Genomic DNA, 9,140 nt, shown 5'->3' with positions numbered 1-9,140 from the left:
GCGCGGTGGCTCAAGCCTGTAATCCCAGCACTTTGGGAGGCCGAGACGGGCGGATCACAAGGTCAGGAGATCGAGACCATCCTGGCGAACACAGTGAAACCCCGTCTCTACTAAAAAATACAAAAAACTAGCCGGGCGAGGTGGCGGGCGCTTGTAGTCCCAGCTACTTGGGAGGCTGAGGCAAGAGAATGGCGGGAACCCGGGAGGGGAAGCTTGCAGTGAGCTGAGATCCGGCCACTGCACTCCAGCCTGGGTGACAGAGCAAGACTCCGCCTCAAAAAAAAAAAAAAAAAAAGAAAAGAAAAGGGACCCCAGAGAGGCCGGGTGCGGTGGCTCACGCCTGTAATCCCAGCACTTTGGGAGGCTAAGACGGGCGGATCACAAGGTCAGGAGATCAAGACCATCCTGGCTAACACAGTGAAACTCCGTCTCTACTAAAAATACAAAAAATTAGCTGGGCGTGGCGGCGGACACCTGTAGTCCCAGCTACTCTGAGGCAGGAGAATGGCGTGAACCTGGGAGGCGGAGCTTGCAGTGAGCCGAGATCGCGCCACTGTACTCCAGCCTGGGCGACAGAGTGAGACTCCATCTCAAAAAAAAAAAAAAGAAAGAAAGAAAAGAAAAGGGACCCCAGAGAACATTCTTGCCTTCTCTCCACCATGTGAGGGGACGATGAGAAGTCAACAGTATTCAACCCAGAAGAAGGCCCTCACCAGAACCCGGCCATGCTGGCCACCGTGATCTCACACTTCCAGGGTCCAAAACTATGAGAAATACATTTCTGGGTTTTATTGTTGTTGTTTCTTTTTGAAACAGGGTCTCACTCTTTGTCACCCAGGCTGGAGTGCAGTGGCGTACTCTCGGCTCACTGCAACCTCCGTCTCCCGGGTTCAAGCCATTCTCCTGTCTCAGTCTTCTGAGGACCTGGGATTATAGGTGCCTGCCACCACGCCTGGCTAATTTTTGTATTTTTAGTAGAGATGGCCAGGCTGATATCAAACTTCTGACCTCAAGTGATCCACCTTCCTTGGCCTCCCAAAGTGCTGGGATTACAGGCATGAGCCCCCGTGCCCGGCTGAATTTCTTTTGTTTATGAGCCATCCTGTCTATAGTACTTTGTTATAGCAGCCTGGATGGACAAACACAACAAAAGTGTCTATTTTTCCACATCCTCACCCACACTTGTTATTTCTTTTTTGGTTTGTTTGTTTGAGATGGAGTCTCGCTCTGTTGCCTAGGCTGGAGTGCAGTGGTACGATCTTGGTTCACTACAACCTCTGCCTCCCAGGTTCAAGTGATTCTCCAGCCTCAGCCTCCCCAGTAGCTGGGACTACAGGCATGCGCCACCATGCCCAGCTAATTTTTGTATTTTTAGTAGAGATGGGGTTTCACCATGTTGGCCAAGCTGGTCTCGAACTCCCGACCTCACGTGATCAGCCTGCCTTGGCCTCCCAAAGTGCTGGGATTATAGGCACGAGCCACCGCACCCGGCCAGCAGTTGTTATTTCTCTCCCCACGTCTTATTTTATTTTATTTTACATTTCCCTGAAAACTTTTTATTGGCTTTTTGGATAGAAATGGGAATTTATTTGCTAGGAAGCATGATCCCATCACACTTCTGCTGGAATCAGCGCATGGCCTCCTCTTTGCTGGTTCTCTGTTTGGCCATAGTGCAGCCTGTCCTGCGCTTCTTGTCTGTGATGCTGAAACCTGGCCTACTCAGCACCACATAGAAGTCCAGGCCGTAGAGACCCATGCTTGGGTCATATTTGATACCCAGATTGATGTGTTGCTGGATCCCAAAATCAAACTTTCCAGTATCTGAGAAGTTATTTTTTTCTCAACTCATACTCCTGTACCTCTAGACCCTTCTCCAGGATTTCTTCTGCTTTGGCCTCTTGAACTATGCAGCAGACAGCAGTCTTCATTTTTCCGGATGCCAAACGATATGACAGTGTATCTGGCTTTGGAAAGCACAGGGTCTGGGCTGCAAGCCGCTCCAATGCTTTGGCTACAGGGTGTCACTCTGTCTCACTCTCCCAGGCTGGAGTACAGTGGCGCCATCTCGGCTTACTGCAACCTCCGCCTCCCAGGCTGAAGCCATCCTCTCTCAGCCTCCCAAGTAGCTGGGATTAGAGGCACAAGCTGCTTCACCCAGTTTAAGCTCTACCTCTTTTTTTTTTTTTTTTTTTTTTTTTTTTTTTTGTAGTTATGAGGTCTTACTATGTCTCCCAGGCTAGAACTCCTGGCCTCAAATAATACTCCTGCTTCAGCCTCCCAAAGTGCTGGGATTACAGGTGTGAACTGCTGCACCTGGCCAATCTCTCCTTCTTTTTTTTGTTTTTGAGACAGAGTCTCTGTCGCCCAGGCTGGAGTACAGTGGTACAATCTCGACTCACTGCAAGCTCCGCCTCCCGGTTCAAGTGACTCTTTTGCCTCAGTCCCCCAAGTAGCTGGGACCACTGGCGTGTGCCACCACTCCTGGGTAGTTTTTGTACTTCCAGTAGAGACGGGGTTTCACCATGTTGGCCAGGCTGGTCTCAAATTCCTAACCTCAGGTGATCTGCCTGTCTCAGCCTCCCAAAGTGCTGAGATTACAGGCGTGAGCCACTGTGCCCAGCCTCAAGCTCTACCTCTTGATGGGAGGTCAGCATGCCCTTACAGGGTGGTGGGGGGAATGGTTGGGGGCCGTCTTTGGAGAGAGTCTACTACAGGAAGTCTTGGTAATAAGTTGACTGTAAGGGGTTGGAGAGAACAAGAGCAGAAAAAGGCAGGCAGGGTGTCATCCACATTTCTGGGTTGAGCCACTGGGCAGTCAGAGAAGCCTGGGGAGGAGCAAGAATGAGGTGAAGGAAATCATTCAGTCATGGACATATTGAGTTTGAGCTCCCTTAGGCATCCAGGCCCCAGGACCCCTGGGAATCAAATAAATGATAAACAAAACATGGAAGGGTACTTACAAGGGCTTATTGAACAAATATATTCAATAAATATTTATGGAACACTTTATGCTAATACTACCTAACATTTATGTGGTGCTAGCCATGGGTCAGGCACTTTGCATTTAAAAAAAATTGAGTTATAACATACATACAGTAAAATGCATAGATCTATGGTGGTGGTGGTATTATTTTTGAGATCAAATCTCAAGAGTGAGATTCTAACAGAGTTGCCCAGGCTGGAGGGCAGTGGCATGATCCTGGCTTACTGCAACCTCCACCTCCCAGGCTCAAGCGATTCTGCTGCCTCAGCCTCCCGAGTAGCTGGGATTACAGGCGCATGCCACCACACCTGGCTAATTTTTGTATTTTATTAGAGATGGGGTTTTGCCATGTTGGCTAGGCTGGTCTGGAACTCCTGAGCTCAAGTCATCCGCCTGCCTTGGCCTCCCCAAGTGCTGGGATTATAGGCATGAGCCACCGTGCCCGGCCTACAGTGTACATCATTGAGTTTTATATATCACCTCCCAGGTAAAGATACAGGACATTTCCAGCCCCAGGAAGCCCCCTCTCAGCCATGTTATATTTAATTTTCACAGTGATCCTATGAGGTAGGGAGCGTGATTATTCCCATTTTTCAGATGATGAAACTGAGACTTAGGTGAAGCCATTTTCCCAAAACCACATGGGGGTAGAGTCTGGACTCTAATTTAGGTCTATATGACTAGGAACGTGGACCCCTTTCCAGCCCCCCCGAGATTTCTCCCTAAGGCCAGACTCTTGACTCTCAGACCGTCTGAGAGCAAGCTGGGGAACATTCCATTCCCTCACTGGGCTGGGACTGGACTCAGGCCTTGGCGGGGCACCCTGAGGGCAGGAGCTAGGTGGTCCAGCCTCCACTGGAGAATGGGAGAGCCTCATTTGTGGCTCTATGGGAGGTACAGGGCCAGGGAGGATGTGGATTTAGGTTGAAGAGGGAAGAATGAGATGAGCCTTTCCATGTCCCCATCAGTCAGGGAGGGGCCACCTGTGGGTGGTGCTGGCTGAGGATACACAGCAGGTTCCAGCTGCACTCATTTCCCAGCAATGGGCCCCAGGGAAGGTCAGCTTTGCCCGCGCCTCATCGGCCTGATAGGGGAGAGGAGGGGAGCCACGCCTGTCAGTACGACTTTAGGCCCTGCTTCCCAAGCGTCCCTCAGACCTGCCGGGAGGATCCTGGGAATGTCCCCTGGGCCTCCTTGAGGAGGACAGACGAGGCTCCTCCCCAACCCCACATGTCTGCCCTGCGCACCGCTCTGACCTCTGCTATCCTCTCCTCAAGCTAAAACTGACCTCCTTGCTCTTCTCCTAACCTGTGAAGCCCCTACTCGCCTCAGGGCCTTTGCACTCAATCTGGAACCTTCTGCCTCCTGGATTTTGCATGGTGGATGTCTTCTCATTCGTCCTGGCTCAAATGTCACCTCTTTAGAGGGCTCTTCCCTGGACAAGTTGCCCTATTTAGTGCTCTCCTCACCAGCCGGCACAATGGTGCCAGATGGCCTGGATTTGAATCACAGCTCCACCTGCTCCAATGCTGTGTGGCATTGGGCAGGTTACTTAACTCCTCTGTTAAGCCACAATTTCCTCAGCTGTAAAGTGGGGGTGGTGATTACAGCCTCATCGGGTGGTAGCAAGGATCAAATTATTTAACATCTGTTGGGAATGCCTGACCCATAGCAGATGCTTTATACATGTTAGCTTTTATTCACATAAATGCTTATTCCATGCTGAAATGATCCTCGGTATTGATTTGTTTACTTGGTTTTTCCATCTCCCCCAATTAAAATGAGCCCCATGAGACTGAGTGGGGTGACTCACGCCAGTAATCCCAGCACTTTGGGAGGCCAAGGCGGGTGGATCACTTGAGGCCAGAAGTTTGAGACCAGCCTGGTCAACATGGCGAAACCCTGTCTCTACTAAAAATAGAAAAATTATCCAGGGGTGGTGGCAGGCGCCTGAATCACAGCTACTCAGGAGGCTGAGGCAGGAGAATCACTTGAACCCAGGAGGTGGAGGCTGCAGTGAGCCGAGATCGCACCATAGAACTCCAGCCTGGGTGACAGAGCGAGATCCCATCTCAAAAAAAAAAAAAAAAAAAAAAAAGAATGAGCCCCGTGAAGATGGTGGTTTTGTCTGTTTTGTTTACCCCTGTATCCCCGGTACTCCAACACTGCCTGGCTCACAGTGACAAATGCTGGTTGAATAATCAAATGAGTAAATGAGGTTACTAAACGTTGATTAAATAATTGAATAAATGATAAACCAGGTGACTGGATTATTCTACCTGCAGCTCCCTGAACGTGCCATGCTCGCTCTCATTTCCCGACCTTTGCTTTTGCTGTTCCCTCTGCGTGGAACTATTCACCAGGGGAAGGGGGGGAAGCCACAAAGGGGAGACGGCCTGGCAGCAGCCCAGGTCCCTCTCTTGTCCTCTTTTCACTGCCGCCCACACCAGACACTCACCAGAGAACCAGGGAGCAAGAATCTAGACTCTCCAGGACTTGAGTCGCCTGTTACCACCACTTGTTCTGCAACTGGGGAAACTGAGACCCAGAGAGAGGAAAGAACTCAGCCAAGTTTCCACGCTCAAGGGCAGTGCTCTTCCCTCTCCACTGCACGTGTCTCACCCAGAGGCTGTTTCCCACGTGCATGCTGTATCTGCCTCCCTGCATGGGATCCAGAGAAAGGCAGCAGGTAAAGGGCTGGGCCCTGCCTGTGGGCCACTGCCCTCTTCCCTGCCCACTGAGGAGTGACCAGGGTGGCCCAGGCTAGTGAATACGCAAACTTCTGACTAGACTCACATGGTTCACCATTCTTACACTTTCACTTATTAGCCATGTGACCTTGGGCTCTCTGAGCCTTGGTTCCCTACCCTGTAGAATGAGGAGACAAAACCTAACCCTCTGCCCCAAGCATTGCTGGAAATATTTGTTTTGTTTTGTTTCTTGAGACAGAGTCTCTCTCTGTCACCCAGGCTGGAATCACAGTGAATCTCAGCTCGCTGCAACCTCCGTCTCCCGGGTTCAAGCAGTTCTCCTGTCTCAGCCTCCCAAGTAGCTGGGACTACCAGCACCTGCCACCATGCCCGGCTAATTTTTGTATTTTTATTTATATTTTTTTGAGACGGAGTTTCGCTCTTATTGCCCAGGTCAGAGTGCAATGGCGCCATCTCAGCTCACCGCAACCTCTGCCTTCTGGGTTCAAGTGATTCTCCTGCCTCAGCCTCCCTAGTAGCTGGGATTTACAGGCCCGTGCCACCACGTCCGGCTAATTTTGTATTTTTAGTAGAGATGGGGTTTCTCCATGTTGGTCAGGCTGGTCTTGAACTCCTGATCTCAGGTGATCTGTCCGCCTCAGCCTCGCAAAGTGCTGGGATTACAGGCATGAGCCACCGCGCCTGGCCTAATTTTTGTATTTTTAGTAGAGATGGGGTTTTGCCATGTTGGCCAGGCTGGTCTCCAACTCCTGACCTCAGGTGATCCACTCACCTTGGCCTCCCAAAGTGCTGGGATTACAGGTGTAAGCCACCGCACCCAGCCCCTGGAAAGATTTCTATTATAATGAAAGTTCACATGCATCAAGCACTTATTCTCAACTCCCCTGTGGGGCAGGTATGAATTTTATCCCCATTTTCTAGATAAGGAAACTGAGGCTCAGAATGGGGAAATAACTCTTCCGAGGTCACACAGCTAGCAGGAGGTAGAGCAGGAATTCCAGTCCAGGCAGGCTGACTTCAGAGCTCACATGCTTAGCCATATGCGACAGCATCAGGTATATAATAGTAGGTGCTCAATAGATATTAGCTACTGGTGACCCTCTGACCAAGGCCCTAGGAAGACCTTGCTTTCATGTTGGCACCGTTTTCCAGGACAAACCACATCTTTTGTTTATTTTCTTCCCTTCTAATCCCTGCTTGGAGACACAAGGCCTCTTAGCAGCCCCTGTCTGAGAGATTTTCGGATTATTCCCACCTCGATTAGTTCCAGTTTCTCCTGCAGAAGCAGGAGCTATTTTGGGGCCTTGATGGCTCCCTCTGGCTGCCTGTGACCTCCGACCCATTGCAGACACCTCTCCCTTCACCTGCACGGCTCATTTGCTGCATTCTGCTGCTCGGCTGCTGCTTTCCGTGCCCTGCAGTTCCCAGTCCTGCCTCGAGGGCCAGCATCTGCTCCCCTCCTCCCGGACCCCACAGCCACTCCTGCCACCCCACTATTTTGCAGGGATAGAGGCTGTTACCTGTTTCTTTTTTTATGACCATTTTAATTTTTTATTTTTTGAGATGGAGTCTCACTCTGTTGCTCAGGCTGGAGTGCAGTGGCGCGATCTCCGCTCACTGCAACCGCCACCCCCCAGGTTCAAGCGATTCTCCTGCCTCAGCCTCCCAAGTAGCTGGAACTATAGGCGCGCGCCACCAAGCGCCGCTAATTTTAATTTTGTTATCTGTGTCCTAATCCTCAACCCCCAATTTTGCCTCAGAGCAATGACCCTCCCTCCAATTCCAGGATTTTCCCAGACTTGAGCAAAAGCTCACACACCATTTGGATGCAAATGTGTTTGGCTGGTGTTCCCACTCCCTGTTCCTGTGGGAACGCAGTCCTCAATGTCATTTGGCCTGGGGCAGGAGCGGTAAAAACTCCTAAGGATGCATTTTATGTGATGTATATTTTACCACAATTAAGATTCCCAAGGGGTCACAGGACGCCTCCCCGCCTCTGCCACCATGTTATGTCACCGTGCGTGGGGCCCACGTCACAGGCATGGGGCGTGGGTTCTGTGGTAGCTGTCTGTTCTCTCTCTGCTCCTGGCTCTTCTTTCCAGCTCTGCGCTCTGCCTCTGCCAGGGCCGCCTGCAGGCCTTGCTTGCTTTTCAAAAATAACTCTTGAGTCTCTCACTGAGCTTGGGGGCTGCTTCCTGGGTGTCCCGGGCTGTGTGTTAATCCTTCCAATGCAAAACTTCCTGAAGCTTAGACTCTGGACTGGGCGAGGGAACTGGTCACCATTGTCTGGCTGAAGTAGTTCAGATACTTACCTGCTGTTCCAGCACCTATGGTAACAGCAGGTGGGTCCTTCCCAGTGCCACCAAGTCATTCGTTCACTCATTAATTCAGATATTTATCAAGCATCCACTAGTGCCTATTGGCTGCTGAGCACACCCCCAGGTGGCCCCTGTTAGTTTCCCATTTGCTCCTCTTTGAATTTCCATTTTCTTCTCTAAAGTAGGGGTTCTCCTTTTTTTTTTTTTTTTTTTTTTTTTTTTTCCTGTTAGCTCACTGCAGCCTCTACCTCCTGGGCTCCATCGATCCTCTTACTTCAGCCTCCAGAGTAGATGGGACTACAAGCAGTTGCCACCACGCCCAACTAATTTTGTTTATGTTTTGTAGAGATGGGGTCTCTCTATATTGCCCAGGCTGGCCTCAAACCCCTGGGCTCAAGGGATCCTCCTGCTTCAGCCTCCCAAAGTGCTGCGGTTACAGGCATGAGCCACTGCGCCTGGCCAGATAGGGGTTCCTAAATTGGGGTGGCCATCAGTCCCGGAGGGAAATAGATGGCATGCTCAAATTGGGTGACTTAAGGAAGGCTGACTAAAGGGATCATTTAGATGTGGACAGGGTGTACAGAAATCACAGGGGATAGCCCTCCCGTTATAACCAATAGATATTGATTATAATGGGAGGGCTGTTACCTCCTTAGGCATGGCGGGAGCAGTTCCCACTAGCCAGAAAGTTATGTGGAGAGGGTCACTTTAAGAGAAACTGTTGGCCTGACGAGGTGGCTCATGCCTGTAATCTCAGCACTCTGGGAGGCCAAGGTAGGCGGATCACTCGACATCAGGAGTTTGAGACCAGCCTGACCAACATGGTGAAACCCTGTCTCTACTGAAAATACAAAATTAGCCGGGCGTGGTGGCACGCGCCTGTAGTCCCAGCTATTCAGAAGGCTGAGACAGGAGAATCGCTTGAACCTAGGAGGTGGAGGTTGCAATGAGCCAAGGTTGCACCACTGCACTCCAGCCTGAGTGACAGAGCAAGACTCTGTCTAAAAAAAAAAAAAAAGGCTGGGCGCGGTGGCTCAAGCCTGTAATCCCAGCACTTTGGGAGGCCGAGGCGGGTGGATCACGAGGTCAGGAGATCAAGACCATCCTGGCTAACATGGTGAAACCCCG

At 50.8% G+C, this 9,140-nt stretch overlaps 1 pseudogene; it reads right to left on the bottom strand.

The window, feature by feature from the left end:
• Nucleotides 1-1,585: 1,585 nt before the first annotated feature.
• Nucleotides 1,586-9,140, bottom strand: part of LOC104666355 — a 45,860-nt pseudogene continuing 38,305 nt past the window's right edge.

This window comes from Rhinopithecus roxellana, chromosome 10, assembly GCF_007565055.1.
Source record: "Rhinopithecus roxellana isolate Shanxi Qingling chromosome 10, ASM756505v1, whole genome shotgun sequence".
Classification (NCBI taxonomy): Eukaryota; Metazoa; Chordata; class Mammalia; order Primates; family Cercopithecidae; genus Rhinopithecus; species Rhinopithecus roxellana.
This window is presented reverse-complemented; position numbering and strand designations above follow the sequence as displayed.